Raw genomic sequence first — 19,724 nt, forward strand, 5'->3', positions numbered from 1 at the left:
GAATGAATAAAACTATGATTTCATTTTTAGAAACAATGTGTAGACAAATGGTTTGCCATCAACAGTGTTCTCACAGAATATCTACAAGGTAGCCAAAGCAATTTATATTATCTCATTTTTTTTTAAATATTTTATTTATTTATCTTTAGAGGGGAAGGGAAGGAGAGAGGGAGAGAAACATCAATGTATGGTTGCCTTTCGTGCATCCCCTGCTGGGAACTGGCCTGCAGGGAACTGGTCTGCAACCCAGGCAATGTGCCCCGACTGGGAATCGAACCGCGATTGTCTGGTTCGCAGGCCCGCGCTCAATCCACTGAGCTACACCAGCCAGGGCATATTATCTCATTTTTAAATGAGTATAAAAGAACTGAGGCTCAAGGATATTATTCTAGTGGTATAGACAGGTTTATTTATTTGTTTGTTTATTTTTATTTGAAAATGCACCATACAGCTTACTGAGGGTAATTACAATGGAGGGCAAGAGCTAGTACCTTCCCCAAGGCATGAATTGCAGACCAGGGACTAGAGTTGACAGTATCCCTTCTAGTCTAGGCTTTTTCTGCTGAGTTTCGGCTCTCTGTTTTGCATAGAAGTTTTTACTAAATGATCTCTAGTCTGCTCCCCAACTCAGATTGTTTTATTCTTTGAAATTTTATACACATCTAACTTTCAGATAAGTAGCATGAACCAAACATGCTTTCTCCATTGTTTCTATATGTGTACCGCCTGTTTCCACCTGTTTTACTAACTCAGCTGCGTATTTCTATTTCTTTGCCCTGCTCCGAAGCCCTATTCTTTAAAAGTACATTATGGAGCTCAGTGGAATGTGTTCTCACCCATATTATGGATGAATGCATTTCTGATTATGGCACTAAAGATAAACTCAGCTTTTTTAAAAGCCACAACAAATTGTAAGCATATACAAGTATTAGTCCTAGTATGGACTAAAAATATGTATGTATAAATGGATTAATACACATAAACTCTGTCTCTTCTTATGTCTCATGCAATTTCATAAATTCCAGCTGGACTTCCTAAAGTGCTGGGCAGCGGTGGTCCATTTCCATGCAGTCTTGTCTGTAGCCCCTGCTCACACTTTTTCTGTCTCCTCAAATCTCCAACTCCTTTTTACTCATCTCATCTTCAGCCCTGCTGACAACTTCACCAAAGAAATTAAATTTTGGGGGGTAGATGCACATTTAACTCCTCTGTTTTCTCTCTTGTGGCTGTAGGGGATCTTCATGAGCTTTCATCTGAGGCTGACCATTCCATAACAGTTCATAAAGCCAACACTGATAGACTCGGGACACTCTTCCAACAGTGTCTTTCTCAAATATATATATTTTTTATTTCACTGGCATGCCTACCTGCCATTATTTATATCTTTAAAAAATAAAATTAAACAAAATAAACATTTCTCTTTTTTGTCACTACATTTCTTCTAGCTTAGCTAGACATTTTCTAAAAATAGTTCATTGCACTGATTAAATTCAATAATTTAATTCTCCTTTCATGTTTTTCTTAATATACTTTAATTTTAATTGGAAGGAACAATTTATGTATATGTGTATATATATATATTATATGGCATTATATATATGAATACACATACACACATATAGTGGAACAGTGTGGCATTTCCTCAAAAGAGTAAAGAAATACAACTACTACATGGCCCAGCAAACCCAATTCTCAGTAATGGCTAAAGGAAATGAAAATAAGTTGGTGAAAAGATATCTTTGTTTCCATGTTTATTAAAGTACTATTCAAAATAGCCAAGATACAGACATAATCTAAATGTCCATCAATGGGTAAGAGGATAAAGAAGGCATGGTATCTCTATACAGGCAATGAAATGTTCAGTCATGAGAAGGAAAGAAATCCTTCCATTTGTCACAACTTGGATGGATCTTGTGGCCTTATGCTCAGTGAGATGTCAGACAAAGACAGGTGTTGTATGGTATCCCTTACATGCTAAATCTATAAAAAAAGACACTCACAGAAACAGAGAGTTGAATGGTGTTTACCAGGGACTAAACGGGTGGGAGAATTGAGAAGATACTGTCAAAGGGTATAAACTTGCAAAAAGAAGATGATTAACTGGTTGAGATCTAATGCACAACATGGTTATTATGGTCAACAATGCTATATACTCAAACCACTTTCACACTGGCTCTCTTCCCCCCTCCAGCCCATTGGAACTTCCCCCATATATGCTATAGTAGCCCTTTCCCAAATGCAATGATCACTTCTCAATATTCATCTTACTTGGCTACTGAAGCAGCTGTTCCCTTCTGATCCTGCACCAGAGGCTTGGCTTCCAGGCCACCGCAGACTTCGGTTTCACTCTCATTCACTTTCTGAGCACTCTGGTCTCCTGTCCTGATCCCCTTCTTCTCCCTGACACGATGATGTCACTGTTCCCCATGACTAGGTCCATGACCCTCCTTTTATTTCCCCATTTACACTTCCTCCATTGGTGTTCTCATCTGCTTTCCAGGTTTTAAATACTATTTGACTTAGATGCTTATCATACAATATAGGTACAGTTTTATATCTGATATATGTTTATATGCCTGGCCAAAGTGTCTACCCTGAACTTGGCTTTATGTAGTCAGTGGCTTACATACATGATTACTTAGGTGTTGAAGAGACACTCCAAAATCAATGTGTGTGGTAGATAGAGCAGTGACACCCAGATGGCACTTTTTAATCTCCAGAATCTGTGGACACGCTACCATACATGGCAGAAGCGATTTTGCAGATGCGAATAAGACAAGGACCTTCATGAGGAGATTATTCTGGATTATTTAGATGGGGCCTATATGAAATCATATGGGTCCTTAAAAGCAAAGAATGAATTTTTCTTTCCCAAAATCATGATCGCTGATAAATGATGCAACTTTGTTAAATTCGAAGATGGAGGAAGGGGCCCCAAGCAAAAGAAACGAATAAACAAATAGAAGTTCCCCCTTAAATGGAGAAGACCGGAGAACGGATACTTCCTTAGAGGCCTATGGGTATGACTTCCTTCCAGCTAGTTCTGTAGGCCTTTTCTCCTGTGTAACTCTAGGGAAAGAAATCTGTGTCAATTAAGGTATGAAGTTAGGAATCGAGAGCTAGAGAATAATAATATGATACGTAAAAATAAAACTTTATGCACAAATTGTTACTCATTGGCCACAAGATAACTCATTTGCAAGTCTTATCACTACTTTAATGTACTAGATTGCATGTTTGTGAATCCTATCACTACTCTGAAGACCAACAGATTTAAATTTATTCAAAGAAGCTTTGTGCTCTTTCAATTTGTAAGCATTTATGAACTTTAATTATTTAATTTTATAATTCATAAGTAATAAATGTCCTTCAAAATTATGATTAACCAGTAGCTGCTCAATCCAAAAGTCATTGCACTCGAAAGTCTATTTAAGAAAAAATTGCACAGTTTCTTGTTTTCTTTTTCATCAAAGCATCACTCTATATTCTCAAACTATTACTTCTTCCTCATTTTTAATATGCTTTGTTTTGAATGCACTTGAATTTATACTTTGGGAAATTTTGTTAGCAGGCATTATGGATTACATTTAGAAATATAATTTAATTGTTGGCAATAACTGTCACCACAGAGATATTTCCTTATCAAATGAGTCTGAAAATGCACACTAGCTAAATCATAACCCTGTAAATAATAGAGCAATAAAAATTCATGTACCTGTGGTCATTAACTGGAAGCCCACAAGGCTTCAGTAGTAAGTATTATGAAACTGCCTGACACATGAAGAGTGGATAATTCTGTGCCTTAAAAGAACTTTGTTTTTTTTGTAATTTAGTAGTATTGCCATTCCATTTATATACAACAGAGTGCACACCTCCTCAGTGAACCCTTGGGGATCACTATGTAGGTATATACTCATGACGAGACCCCAGGTTCTGATATAACGCTGCCACACCTCTGAAGCATGCACATTCACTCTTCGGTCAGTCTGTACACATTCTTCCACCCAATATGATCACTATTCTGATTTTTGTCCTGTTTTTACATTTTGTATAGATAGAATCGTAAGGGCACCATATTTTCTCCCTGGCACTTTTATTAACAGTTTTATCTATATTGTGTCATCTATAAATAGTTTATTGTATTACTATGTAGTAATCCATTATTTAAAAATATAAAGTGTATTTATCTGGACTACTGTAAATATATATTTTGGTTGCTTTCCAGTTATGCTCATTGCAAATGCAATTTCCATAAATACGTCCTTGTATGTCCAATAGGCACTGAATTCTCCTGGGTTTATACTAGAAGCAGAAATGCTGGGCATAGGGAAAGCTTGTGGTTAGTTTAGGCAGATATTGTGAAACAGGTTCGGTGTTTTTCACAACTTGGCATTCCCACTAGCAATGAAAAAAAATTCCAGTTTTTTGTATACCTCCTCACATTGGATATTGAAAGTCATTCAAACTTTTTAAAAGTTATTTTATTGTTGTTCAAGTACAGTTGTTTGAACCTCCCAGACTTCTAAATCAGTATGACAATTTGGCATATTTGGGGATTAATCATGGTGCTGGTAAATGAAGACAAAGAATTCTGGGCAAGAAAAGAAGATGTTTGGGAATGACATTTTTTTAGAGCTTTCAAGAAAAATTACTTATTAATAAATTGGATATTATAATCCAGGGCTTAAATGCAGTATCATATAGAGATAAAGAATTTGAAATAATACCTGGGTGATTTTTCAAATGTTGCCAAAGGATGAAAGTTACCAGGAGAGATTGTACACATGTCTACAGTGCATGGTGATAATACAGTGAGAATAAATTCACTGTGATGATGAAAAACAAGATCAGAATGTAATAATGTGAGTAGAATGAACCAGAAGCATAGACTGGCAGGATGCAACCTGATCACATGGTCACCCGAGGACCATGGTATAGATTTTTGGACTGTATCTAGACAGTGTTATAAGAATCTATTAGAATATTAGGAACAGGGTTCAGACAGAATCTGATTTACATTTTTAAGCAGTTATTTTGTTTCTGGCTACTGTGTCAGGCATGGATGCCAATGGTTTGTCTTAAGGTGTATTAGGAAACTACTGTGATATTCTCAGTGAAAGATGACAATTAATGACAAAGGAGTCAGTAGTGGGAATGATACAAGATTCAGGATATGATTTATACATAGATGAAGGAACTTCATGATAGATCTGTTCTAACATTTGTCAGAAAAAGTAGAAATTAACAGTGATTTCTAAGATTTTTACTTTTATTCAGAGTTACTCATAAATAATAGTTGTACTGGGGTCTTAAGAAGATCAGAGTTGTTTGAAAGGTTTTATGATTAAGAATTTAATTTTTAAATTCCTATTTGTCATCTAAGTGAAGATGTTAAAGTTGAATATATACAAGTCTGGAACTTAATGAAGAGCTTAAGCCTAGAGATATTAATTAGAGACTACATTTAGGAGTTATTTCAAATCACGAGTCTGGGCAAAGTGACCCAGGTAATGAATATGTATAGAATGAGAACTGGCCTGTGCTCTGATGAACTGATTGGTGATGATTACAACAATGCTATTTATAACTTTTAGGATATCAAAAAAATCTCCCAATCTCCCTACAGTGTACCATTCCTTCTATTATCTACAATTAAGGCCTATTTTATGAATATTTATGGGTTTACAGGAAGTGAGTACGTTGCCACATGTTTATTGTTTGTTCCCCCGTTAAATTTTCATCTAATTTTTGGTTCCAATCTATTTTTTTCTTTGGGCATGTAGCCACTCAGCTTCCTCCCCCTGGCCTGTACTACCACAAAGTAACCAGTCTCAGTGTGCTCACATACAGAACTTTCTAGTTAGTTCTCAGGAAAATTCAAAATTTGTAGATTACTCTTACTATTTGAACTTCCCAGAATCTCTTTTCTCACCTAAAGTAACTTTATGTAATGATTCCCCACAAGCATGTACATTCTGAGGAAAGCTTATATAGTTTCAAACAAATATTTTGACTCAATATAAATTTCATTTTCATTCTAATTTGTACTAGTAAAATTCTGTATTTGATATTAACTGTGACATTGACATGCAAAGTTTACAAAGTGAATTTAACAATAATTAATTTTAACTGCATTCTTTAAGGCATTTAATGAATTACTGAAAGATGAAATTATAGAAAATGATCTGGAGAACATTATGCTAAGTGAAATAAGCCAGGCAGTGAAAGACAAATACCATATGATTTCACCAATAAGTGGAACCTGATCAACAAAACAAATGAGCAGGCAAAAATATAACCAGAGACATTGAAATGAAAAACAAACTGACGGTAAACAGAGGGTTTGGGGAACAGTAATAATGGGGCAAAGAAGGGGAAAGGTTATCAAGGAACTTGTATAAAGGACACAGGGACAAACCCAAAGGTAGAAAGGATCAAGGGTGGGAGGTGGGGATGGGTGGGGAGTGGGATGGGGAAATGGAGACTACTATACTTGAACAATAATGATAAACAAATAAAATAATAATAAAAAAGAACATGCTAAGGGAAAAGAAAATAAGGCAAGGCAGGTACTATAGAAGTATTTGAAGTTGGTTAAAAGGAGTTACTCAAAATACTATCTCATAATTTAAAAATGGTTTCTAGAGCACATACCCCAGTTTTATTGGTGGCCCTGGTGCTGTGCTTCACTCACTCTTTAATAACAGTGGGCTAAACAATGTCAAGAAGGAACCTCTTGGTTGAATCTATAATGTATAATTTTAACTGTACAAACACGTGTTGATGACAGTTATGTTCAGTGCTTGCATGTGATTATTATCGTTGCTTAAATGCATTGCAGGGCATCATTTGCATAATACATTCATTCATCTACTCACTCTAAGCCCTCACTGTATTGTGACATCATTGCCCTCTTGTCTCAGAAGCCTGGTACACAGCCTGTCTGCATCACCTTGTCCATACTTCAGATTTTAGTTTTTCTCTGGTCCGTGGTTCTTCTGCACATGGATTTCAACCTAGTCGTTCCAAGCCTAGATTCTAATGATTTGCCAATTTTGGACTTTATCTTACCTTCAGTATGTAGATCTACTTGATTTTTAATTTTTTAGAATTGTATTGCAATGGACTAAATGATTGTGCTCTGCCACCTGCCCCATGCCCCACTCCCAATTTATGTGTTGAAATCCAAATCCCCAGTGTGATTATATTTGGAGATGGGCACTTTGGGAGTTAATTAAGTCATGAGGGTAATACCCTCATTACAGGCTTATAAAAGGAGACACTAAAGAGTTTGCACTGGTCTGTCTTTCTACCATGAGAGGAGAAACCAAGATGGGTGTCCTCGCCAGACACTGGATGTGCTGGCGCTTCCCTGTTGGCCTTCCCAGCCTCCAGAACCATGAGAAATGATTATTTAAGCACCTGAACTATGGTATCTCTTTGATAGTAGCCTGACTTAAGATACTAATGCTTTAGTGTCTGGGAGAGATGCTCCCTGTGCTTTTCAGAACTTGGAACATAGACTTGGGAAAGATTTGTTCCTCACGGTCATTTTTCAAACAATTTTGAAATATTTCATACCACGCAATTTATTTAAAAGTGTACATGTAGAGTGCACATGTACCATTTAAAAGCATACAACTTAATGGCTTTTAGTATATTCACAGGTATGCAAACATCACCTGAATCAGTTTGGGAACATTTTATTTACCCCCTAAAAGAATCCCTACATTGCATACTCACCTGGTATTATAAAGAGAAAAATGATAAAGAACTAGGATATAAAAGTGTGGGTTTTGGGTGGGGAGAGGCAGTTTGCAATTATAGATGCAGTTGTATGGAAAGGTTGAGAGGACAATATCTCCGCCAAGACCTGGAAGAGGTAAACTAGTTGTGGCCTTTACTTAGATTGAGATGGGCGTTCAAAGCCCTCTTTCATGATTTTTTAAAAATATTTTGGATAATGTCATTTGAGGAAATAAAGGAGCTAAGTCTCTCTACAGTAGAGTGTTCTGATTAAAGTATCTTATAACTGGAACTTTCTATAAAAACCTTTTTTTCTCTCTCTTTCTTTCTTCCTTTCTTTCTATATGAAAATATTTATTTGTGGAGAATCATAATTCAACAGGAGCAGCAGACTCAACCATGCTGACAGCATTTTACTTTTACAAACACATTGCATGTGCACAGTGCTCAGGGCTGGTCACCATGGTACCAACGGACCCATTGCCTGAATCTCACAGAGATTGTTCCCCTCACGGCTGAGACTCAGGGGCCATGTGCTTTGTTCCCAGGTGCATTACAACCCCTGAGAAGCCTCCATCAGAGTCAGGAAGGAGCAGGAGAACATTGGCTAAGCTCAGAGTCAGCACGTCAGTCCTCCTGTTTGTACAGCTTTGCAATCATTGGTTGAAATGCCAACTAAAATTCTAAATTAGAAGATATGCAGTTATACTATTAAAAACATTCACAACACCACCAGGCCTACATTGGGAAGATTGAAGATTTATGTCCAGTTCCCCAGAATTAACATCTACACCTTCCATCACCAAGACAAGGGTTGCTGCACGGGCAGTGGGTGGTCCCACTGGGAAGAGCTGGCCCTCATTCCCAGGCCATGATGTCCAAGGCAGGGCAAGTGACTCTTCAGCCTCAGGAAGGAAACTCTACATTTCTTTAATATTAAATATGGAAATCCCTAAATACAAATATCAATTGCAACAGTAATAATAATTATATACAATGTTAATATCAACAGCTATCTTCCCCTCTCCTGTTTCCAAAAAGGCTCTCCCCACACAGTGGATTGTCTCTCCAATGGGCTAACACCACAGTGCTGGTTCTGCTTCTGGCTACTTGCTGGGGCTGATAGGAATTTGCCATTTCCCTTCCCAGTAATTTCTGATATTGATGTTGTAAAGTGGTTCTGTGATGGATAGTGGGCCGAGTGACGCTTCATTGCCTCAAATCGTCCCCTACTTGTTGTCTCTTTCTGATGGATGGAGGGCACACGATGAAAGAGGTTAATAGGCGCAGAACACTCTGGGAGACACAGAGCAGTGCTTAATGAGTGCAGTGTTCCTTTCCCTCCAACTTCTCAGTGTCCGAAGCAATTATGCCATCTTACTAATTATCCCCTTGCAGATGTATACATGTGACTTTGTGGGCGAGGAACACTGCTATGGGAGTAAGGGATTGATAAAACTTGTCCCTGTAAAGGGGCTAGGATTACTCTGAGTGTTCAGTTTAAATGTCTCTAATTTTTCCATGCACTGCTATGATGTCTGTTTATACAATACTGTGGAGAAATATGCATTAAAAGACTAGACTCACTCTAGTTCACTTCAATATAATGAAAGAAACAGTCATATAACCAACACTAAGCTTTGGAAATAAAACAAACCATCTCTTTTGAAGGTCCCTGGCTGCCTCTTCACAAAGACATTGCTATTTATTCCCTTTCAATGGTAACCGCTAATCCTAAGTACTTTATTAATTATCCTCAGCATTTATTTGTAATTTTATCATATGAGTATCACTTAGCAATATATTGTTTACTTTTGTCTGGTTTTAACCTTTATATAATTGGAGTCCTACTGAAAGTATTCCTTTATAATTTAAGTTTGCACACATTTTCTTGACATTGATCTATGTTATGTAGAGAAACATATATAATATATATACCTATATATGCACTAATATAAACTAAATGAACATATAAACATATATGTATTCATATCTTTATTCATATATGTATATTTGTGTATATATATATATATGCATGACTTTTATTTATACATTAAACCATGCTTCTATAAACAGTGCTATGCATGTTCCTGTTCAGAACTGAGAATATTAGGAGTGGATATCTGGTTTATTATGTGGTTCCTCCTCAGTTTACTAGGCCATACAAAAAAAAGGTTTTCCAAAGTGATTGTAGCAAATTTGTATTATCACCAATTCATGGCATATATACTCTATACACTTGACATTGTCGTATCATTTTCAAAAATACTTAGGCTGTTCTGTTTAAGACAGATTGTATTACTTTATTCAGTCCAATGTCAAAATACATAAATGTCATATGTATTTCTTATCTTTGAGATCACGTTTTACAATGCCAAACGTTCACTGGCACTATGAAAACTCAAAACTCAACTCTGTCTTTCTGCTGCTTCTCATCTCTTCCCCACTGTTTTTCTCTGATTATTATGAAGAAATAGGAGTCTCTTTGCTCTCCCATCCTCACCCACATGACACCATAGTTCATGAAAAGGACAGTGCCACTGGCAAGGAAAACATCCTTCTGAGTTCCGGTTCTCCTGGCCTCGGGCAATCCCCTAACCTTCTGTTGACTCAGCCAGTGCATCTTTAAGAGGGAAGTAACACAGCTTATTCATAACATAACGGGTGCTGTAAACACCCAAAATCCTGCATACACAAGCCTGGCAGTGTGCCTGGTACATTTCAGGCTGTTATAAAATAAACATTTTTATTACTGCCATTTCATCCTTGTAGCTTTTTTGACAATCTCTTTTTTTTTGTCCTCCATTGACCAATTTTATTTTATCCTTCTGCAAAGAGTTTTGAAATTGGGTACAGTTTATACATCAAGAATAAAAATGTCATATTTTAAAAAATGACATTTTATGGAACTATGTATATGTAGCTTAAGTCCTGATATTTTTACTTTTTTTCTGATTCCTCATAGGTACTTTTGGTTAAGCTATAATGGCAGGAGAAATGTTTTCCTTTTAAACTGAGATACAAATCATGGACCTGTTATGTAATTTTGGAAAGGGTAAAAGACAATTGTCATGACTTGCCCTTTATTTTTGCATAAACAGAGGGCACTGCACTGAAATGGCAGATAAAATGAGACCCGTAAGTATAACTCCTAGAAATAAACTTGGCTTCCGAATACAGTGAGCATTGTATTTGGCACAAACTGTATGCCCTCACTCGTGTCTACCTGAATTGAAATCACACTGCCATGTTGCACTTATACCTGGGCGTGTACGAATAACTGGTGGGGAGGGTTGTGAAAAGGCATTGGCAGGGGTCCAAGGCATCTCCTCAAAGATAATCCAGCCCAATTTTTCTAAACTCAAAACAGTAAATTCAAGAGGGCATTAAACCCTACCCACTGGGGAAAAGTGAAAGTGGTGCTAGTTAGTTGCTGTTAACTCTGATGCCCAGCCCCTTTGATGCCTACCTAGGTGGTTAGGTAATAGAGCTGACCAAGAAAGAGTAGGGATTTGCCTACTCAATCTGTAAATTATTATAGCGGGTGTTGTTCTGTGGTCTGGAGGATGTCAAGCTCTAGTCCATGCAACAGCAGGACTGAGCATGATGGCGGAAAGAAGCTGAAGAGACCGCCGTGTGAAGAATTGTGAGACTCGTATTGGATGTGTCTCACTTGCTGATGCCCAGGGACACTTGGAAGAGTGTGTGCTTCTAGGGATGAGAAGTTCTGAGCAGAAAGTGAATGCAATGAGCTAGTTGAATTTCTGCTTAAAAAGTAACCAATTTACATATTTAGTGGAATCTAGGGGAAGTTTGTGTTCGACTGAGCTATGAAGGTTAGCAGCATGTTATCATATATCTAGTTAATTCATATACGATTAAAGGTCAGCCATTGCACTACTACTTCTAACATGCAATTCCATGTTTTATGTGAACAATTACATGGACAACAAAAATATCAAATTGCATCAGCACTTCTCAAAATGTACATAATGTTTTCTTTTAAAAATATTTTAATTTTTTTATTTCATTATTTTTCGAGTACAGTTTTCTGTCTATTTCTCCCATCCCAGCCTCCCCCGCACCGTGCTCCCCACCTCCCTCCCATTTCCACCCCCCTTAGTTATTGTCCCTGTGTCCTTTATACTTGTTCCTCTAAATCCCTCCCCTATTTCCCCTGAAATTCCCTCCCTTATCCCCTCTGGTCGCTGTCCCCCTGTTTTCTATTTCAGTGTCTTTGTTTTTATTCTGCTTGCTTATTTGTTTTGTTGTTCAGCTTCCTGTTAAAGGTGAGATCATATGGTATTTGTCTTTCACCACCTGGCTTATTTCACTCAGCATAATGCTCTCCAGTTCCATCCATGCTATTGCAAAGGGTAGGAGCTCCTTCTTTCTTTCTGCTGCATAGAATTCCATTGTGTATAGGTACCATAATTTTTTGATGAACATTGGGGTGCATAGCTTCTTTGAGATTGGTATTTTAGGATTCTTAGGATATAATTTACATTGAAGTGGCAGATTAAATGGGCTTTTTAAAAAATCCTTTATTTACTTCTTTTTTCTTTTTTTTATTGTTGTTCAAGTACAATTGTTTCCATTTTCCTGCCACCACTTCACCCCAACCCACCTAGTGCCACCTCCCACCCTCAATCCTACTCCCCTTTGGTTTTGTCTATGTATCCTTTATGCATGTTCCTTGGTGACCCTTCCCCTTCTTTCCTCTGTTATCCTCTTCCCCCTTCTCCTTTGGTTACTGACAGTTTGTTCCTTATTTCAATATCTCTCATTATGTTTTGCCCCCTTTTTTATTTTGTTGATTAGGCTCCACTTATAGGTGAAATCATATGGTATTTGTTTATTATTAATTTTAAATATTTTATTTATTTTTAGAAAAAGGGGAAAGGAGGAAGAAAGAGAAGGAGAGAAATGTCAGTGTGTGGTTGCCTCTTATGTGGCACCCACTGGGAACCTGGCCCACAGCCAAGGCATATGCCCTGACTGGGAGTTGAATCTGTGACCCTTTGGTTTGCATCTTGCTCTCATCTACTGAGCCATGCCAGCCAGGTACATTATATGGTATTTGTCTTTCAATGACTGGCTTATTTCACTCAGCATAATGCTTTCCAGTTCCATCCATGCTGTTGCAAAGGGTAGGAGCTTCTTCTTTCTTTCTGCTGCATAGTATTCCATTGTGTAAATGTACCACAGTTTTTTGATCTACTCATTTACTGATGGGCATTTAACTTGCTTCTAGCAATTGCCTATTGTAAATTATAAACCTATTCTCCTTAGCATGCAAAGGTTTTTTTGAATTGGTGATTCAGGATTCTTAAGGTATAATTCAGCAGCGGAATTGCTGGATCGAAAGGCAGTTCCATTTTCAGTTTTTTAGGAAATTCCAGTGTTCCCCAGTGGCTGCAACAGTCTGCATTTCCACCTACAGTGCACTAGGGTTCCCTCTTCTCCACCAACCTCGCCATCACTTGTTGTTTGTTGATTTGCATATGGGGGCCATTTTGATTGGTGTGAGAACCACTTCAAATTATAGTAAATTATTGGCAATTCACAAATGTTTAGTTAAGGTTTCAAAGTTAGAAATGAGCTTTCAAAAACATTGATTAATCAGGGATTGTGATATACTTAAGTCAAAATCTACTTATCAAAAGTAGCACTGGCTAATATTTAAACTGAAAGAATCAAACATTTATAAAATGATATTAAGTGAAATCTTTTATGGAAATATGAGTTCAGGGATTGTCTAGGAATGAATATGGTTAGAATATTATCAGAAGTAGTTGACAAATATTTCAGTTATCATAGACAATACTAGCTACACTTTAAATTTAGTAGGAACTTGATATAGACAGAATAGTGTCACTTCCTAACTTGTGATGAAGATCTTACCACCAATATGACTTTCTTTGGAAGTAAGTCCTTTAGAAGGTACTTCAGTTGTAATGGGTTCATTAGACTGGTTCTCTAATCTAATAGAACTGCTGTACTTATGCCAGTTCTTATAGCAGAAGCAGAGGAAACACAGAATTGCTCGCTTTCTGTCTGGGCTCAGAGGGAATGAATCTGTCTATAAACCACAGGGGCAGCCAGCCTTCATTGCAAACAAAAATACTGATATCTGGATCTTGGACTTCTCAGCCTTCAGAATGCGGAGAAACAAATTTCCGTTGTTTAAACCACCTAGTTCATGGTTCTTTGTCATGGCAGTATAAGCACACTAATTCAGAATTGTATTATTATAGGTAGTGAAGTAAAAATGTTTTTATGCTGGAAAATGTTATAGGATTTAAATATTAAAATATATAGTATTGTTGAATTGCACCTATGTACCAAGTGCCACCTACATGAGGTAACAGTGTAATTTTCCCCATTTACTGATGGGGAACATGTGGTACAGGGAAAATTAAGTAACTTTCCCCAAATGAGTTGAGCACAGGAATGTGGGAGCACCAGGGTTCTCAGTTTGGCAATTTGGCTCAGTAATCCATGTTCTCTATACTTACCAGTAAATGAGGGCCTTTAGGTTTTTTCTCTTATGAAGTTATTCCACCAGTAATACTTCCTTTTATGTGATTTTATTTTGAATCATCTTGCGGATTAATTGAAAAGAGCAGTTTATGAGTTATGAATTTCAGAAAATTAGTTTCATTACTTCTCCTAAATGATCAATTATTTATAATACAAAATGAACATGTAAACCAGTTTCTAAAGTGTTATATTTTTATTAAGAACATAAACTAATCCAGACTATAGATATTATGGAAATTTTACAAGCACCGTTCTCTAAATGAATCTGACAAAGAAATGCCATGTCTTAAATTTTAGTATGCTGTGAAGCCATCTCACCAGAAATTAGGAGGCATGCATTGTCCTGCTTTCATCTCATTAACTAGTCTTGTGTCCTGAGCCCTGTCTTTAAATATTTGAAGATTTTATCTTACAGTCTATAATGTTGCTGTAATATTTGCTTTGATTATTGCCAGTATTCTGAAAATCAAAGGAGAAGAGTGATAATCCCATAAATTTTAGCTGTATGTTGTTGAAAGATACTTTGTAATCAAGTAATCATCTTGTTGGGGATGAGGGAAGTTAAGGCCTATATATGCAGACATACTATATATACATAGATATAGTATGTCCAGAAGAAGTCCAGCCATTGTCAATGGTTTGTGTGACATCAATGTAACCTAGCCACCAAGGAGAGTGCACTGGAATGTGCATGTGTGAGCAATGATGTCTTCACTATACTAGTCAGTGGGGGCAATAGATGCTGTTGAGTGAGCATGTGTACTGTGTGGCCATCGCATTGAAAATAACTGAGCCAGTAGAGCAAGGTAGCTGCATGACATTTTGAATTAGGCTTGAACATTCCTTCACAGGAACTATTCAAATGATTCAGAAGGCTGCAGCCATCTGAATGATGATTCAGATGCCAACTGGTGATTAGTACCTTCATCAGGACAATGTGCCTGCTCACGCATCAGGTTATGCCGAGGTTTTTGTTGAAATATCAGATTACCTAGGTGACTCAGCCCCCATGCAATCCAAATTTGGTGCCCTGTGACTTCTGGCTTCTCCAAAAGCTCAAATCACTTTTGAAAGGGAAGAGATTTTGTACTGTCTATGAGATTCAGTGAAATACGATGGGGCAACTGATGGCAATTGGGAGAACTGCGTGAGGTCCCAAGATGTCTACACTGAAGGGGACTGAGATGTCATTGTCCTGTGTACAATGTTTCTTGTATCTTCTTCAATGTCTCTGTTTTTCATATTTCATGACTGAATACCTTATGTATATGTATATATATGTATATATATACATGTGTGTTTGTGAGTGTGTGTATAATATGCACACACCATATATCCATATGGATATTTATGTGTGTGCATAATATATATATATATCCAAATAAGATATTGACACATATATCAAAGTAACATATTAACGTATATGTTATTTGATAATCTCTTCACCTCTTTCATCTATTTCTCCAAACCTCCCTCCAACAGCTGTCTGTTCTGTGCATCCATGCCTTTGTTTCTTGTTTGTTCATCAGTTTATTTTGTTCATTATATCCTACATATATGTGAGATCTTATGGTATTTGTCTTTTTCTTACTGGTTTACTTCACTTAGCATAATAGTCCCCAGTCAATCCAAGCTGTTGCAAAGGTTAAGAGTCCCTTCTTTTTTCATGCCTGCATAATGTTCCATTGTGTAAATGTACCTGTTTTTTTACCTACTCATCCGCTGATGAGCATTTGAGCTGTTTCTAGGTCTTGGTTATTATAAATAATGCTGAATATAGGAGCTCATAGATTATTTCAGATTAGTTTTTGGGAATCTTATATGATATATCCCAGAACCACAATCACTGTGTCAAAAGGCAATTCTATTCTTAGTATTTTGTGAAGATTATAAAATTTATTTATTTGATGTATTCCTTTTTACAAGTTTTCAGAAGGTATGTAATTCTCAACATGCTTAACGTCTCCAACTTCAAATTGTTTTGGCGAGAACTTTGTATTAACTTGTCTGTTTACCACATCATCAAGAATGTGCTGAATAAGTTTTGGTTTGATACTGTCCACAATTCTTCATCAGAGAGAAAATAGATATTTTGTATATTCACATTTAAGTACCCAATAAATGTGTTTATGAAAAAGAGGAATAGAGTAATTCTCTTTTCCCTTCATATGAGCTATTTTACCGATTCATTAAAATATAGTGTTTTCAGCAAAAAGATACTCTTTTTAATCAATGATAGGCAAATCACACACACAATTCAGGAGCTCAGTTGGAACCTAACTAAAGTAAATCACACTAGTAAGTAAGTAGACTTTAATGGGAAACTAGATAACGTCCCAGAGTGAATAACCCATGTGATTGCAGTGTGGTGTACGTGCTGAGAGAAGAACTGGAAGTCGTCGTTAAGTGCTGGATTTATTTCATCAAGTCTTAATATTATTAGATATCTGTATTCCCTTTCCATCTCCACTGCACGCTTTTCTTTCTTTTATTTTTTTCCAATGCCAGGAGAGTCAGGTATCTCTCTGTGACCTTACTTTAATTTGATTTAAGCATCAATACAAAAGCTTCATGGGCACATTGTGAAATAAAGTGATTTATTTTTCTATTATTACCTCTGGGAATTATGCAGCATCCTGGACATAAATTCCAATGAGAATCTCATTCACATGCACAATAACAAAAGGAAAAGTCAATCCTAGAGAAAAAATAGTAAGGCAGAGGTGAAATTGGATTGTGTATAAACATTAAATTATCCTTGTAGAATTCTGTCTGTACTTATTTTTATATAACTGTTTCACGTTAACATTGGAAAGTTTCCTGATTGATATTTTCTAATAATCCTAACAATGTAATATTTTGATGATCTTAGTAAAGTACACCCACTATAAAATTGCTTTTAATAAAATATAACAAAATCAAAAATTTAACTATGTGTTTTGACTAACTTCTTTATTACTATGACTTACAATTTTGGCATTCTCATTTTTATAGCTATCATGCTAACAAATAAGATTAACCTGGTATCATAAATATCATGAACTTTATTATTTTATGAATCAACTACCCTTCTTTAATACCAGTGTCATAGGTTTTACTCATAAACCCATCTGGCCCTTTTTCAAAGAAATGTCATCCCAAGGTTATGGGCAAAAGAAAACTTAAGAATCACAAAAAAAAATCAGAGCAAATGAAGCAGAATGTCTTAGAGAACATACTTCCTTAAGAAGCTGCCCAAATGCTTTATTCTCATGCCAATGAGCAAACTGTGTTATTTCACCAGCCTGAGGACATTAAATATTTATATATCATTTAGCTCAAGAGTAAGTCATGAAAGTTAAATAACTGATTTTTCATATAATGTTTCATTTATGAATGGGAGAAGGATAAACTATGCATTATTATTTCTGTAGAAAAGTATTTGAATTTATTTGCATTATTTTGCCCTATTACTGACGTATATTGATAAATGATATATTGAATTTTTCTTCTTGCCAACAGTGACTTTACTTCAATATTTAGATGACAAATATTTGGAATCTCACTATACCCCAGGCCCTCTGCAGAGAGCAGGGCTACAAAGGTGGAGGCCACCTTGTTCCCGACCTAGCAGTAGGTATGGCTACCTATAGGTAAATAAAATCCATTAATTCTGTCTAAACATGCATTGAGTTTCTCCTATAACAGCCACTAGTCAAGGCCCTGGGGATACAGGAATGAACAAGGCTGAGAAACACCCTCTCTCCTGAATTTATATTTTACTATGATGAAACAGGTTAACAAGTAAAAATGCATTTTAAAATATCAGAAAGTAGATCTTGTGCCTTTGGAAGGCTTCTTAGCAGAGACATCTGCTTTGGCTGATACAGAACGGCAAAAGGGACCAGCCATGTAACGACAGGTGAGAAGAGCATCATAACAGAAAACTTGGTTAGTGCAAAAGTCTTAAGGAAAGAATATACCCAGTGTCTTCAAGAAAGGTAATTAGGTCAAATATGTCTGAGATAGAGCAGGTGGTGGTGAAATAAAGCAGCGGCAACGGGCAGGAGGTGCATCAGGGAGAGCTTTAGAATAAAAGATTTTAGTCCAATTTTACATGGAGGCTACTAAAGGATTTTAAGACTGAAAACTGGGAGATAAATGATTGGTTTACATTCCACAAAGATTATTCTGAGGACCTATACACGATGGCATGATAAGAAGCAAGGAGACATTTACAGCTGTTGGCGTAAGACATCTGGCGTTTGGGTAATGGTACGGATGAAAAGTAGATGGGCTTGTGTACTGTTCTCATGGATGAGATGTGGACTTGGGAAGTATAGAAAAGTATTCTTTACAAAATATATACTTTTTCACTGGGGTTAACATAGTAAGGAATGATTAACTAGTGCTCTGTGAGGAAAATGGAATACATTTCCCATGGAAAGTGACAATTGAACTACTAAAAACAAAACAGCAGCAAAACATGAGATGTCAAGTTATAGGTACAGAAAGGAGCCAAGGATATACAGATAATGCTGGATAATTCTGGGTGCGCCAATGTGATTAGAACAAAGAATTAGAGAAGAATGAGACACATACTATAACCAGAGTGAGACTGTGAGTTTGGACATAGCCTATAGGAAATGGGAATGTAGAGAATATGTTTTAAGATTATTAAAATAATGCATAACACAATGATATTAGATTGTATGTAATTATTTTGAAAGACATTTTTATGTATACCATTGCATTGAATCATATTGTAGGAGTGGGAAAAAAGGAGGTGTCATCCTCTCTCCCAAGAATGTGGATAAAAAAAGATGCTATTATACAGGTTGGCAAACTAATTAATTTCAGGGAAAAGTGAGATGAGGTGATTCATATCAGCTGGAGATATTTTATCTCTGCATTCAGAAGAGCATACCATTCAGCAATATTTTGTTACAAGAAGCATGTGCAGAACACTCGGTACCCTGACAACAGTCTGCACCCTAGCTGGTTGTAATTCAGCCCTGGACGGCCCCGCAGGCTGACTCATGATTACTGTGGGCAGTGGTGAGATGGCTACTTTCAGACCTCGATTTCCAGTTCCATCAGTGGGGATTCGAAAGAACGGTTAGATGTCATCTCAGAATGATTTTTAAAATTTGCCCTGACACAGTAGTAATTATGGGCAATGATGAAAGTAGGATTCAGGTATTCCAACTGCATATAACTCTGGTGGTTCAACTGACCAAACTTTTACCACCTGTACTGTTCTCTGCTTTACACCAGGATGCCCAGTTGCTTGTAATTCCTCTCCAAACACACACAATTCTGCTGCTCAACCTTCTACTTTGGTTCATGTTATTTTCACTTGATGGAATGTACTTTCCACTAACCTTCATCTTCCTTATAGCTAAGGACTACGTATTCATGGGTAGTTTAGCTGAGATATCCCTTTCTGGCCTTCT

The sequence above is a fragment of the Artibeus jamaicensis genome, unplaced genomic scaffold (assembly GCF_021234435.1).
Source record: "Artibeus jamaicensis isolate MK-2021 breed Jamaican fruit bat unplaced genomic scaffold, CSHL_Jam_final scaffold_369, whole genome shotgun sequence".
Lineage (NCBI taxonomy): Eukaryota > Metazoa > Chordata > Mammalia > Chiroptera > Phyllostomidae > Artibeus > Artibeus jamaicensis.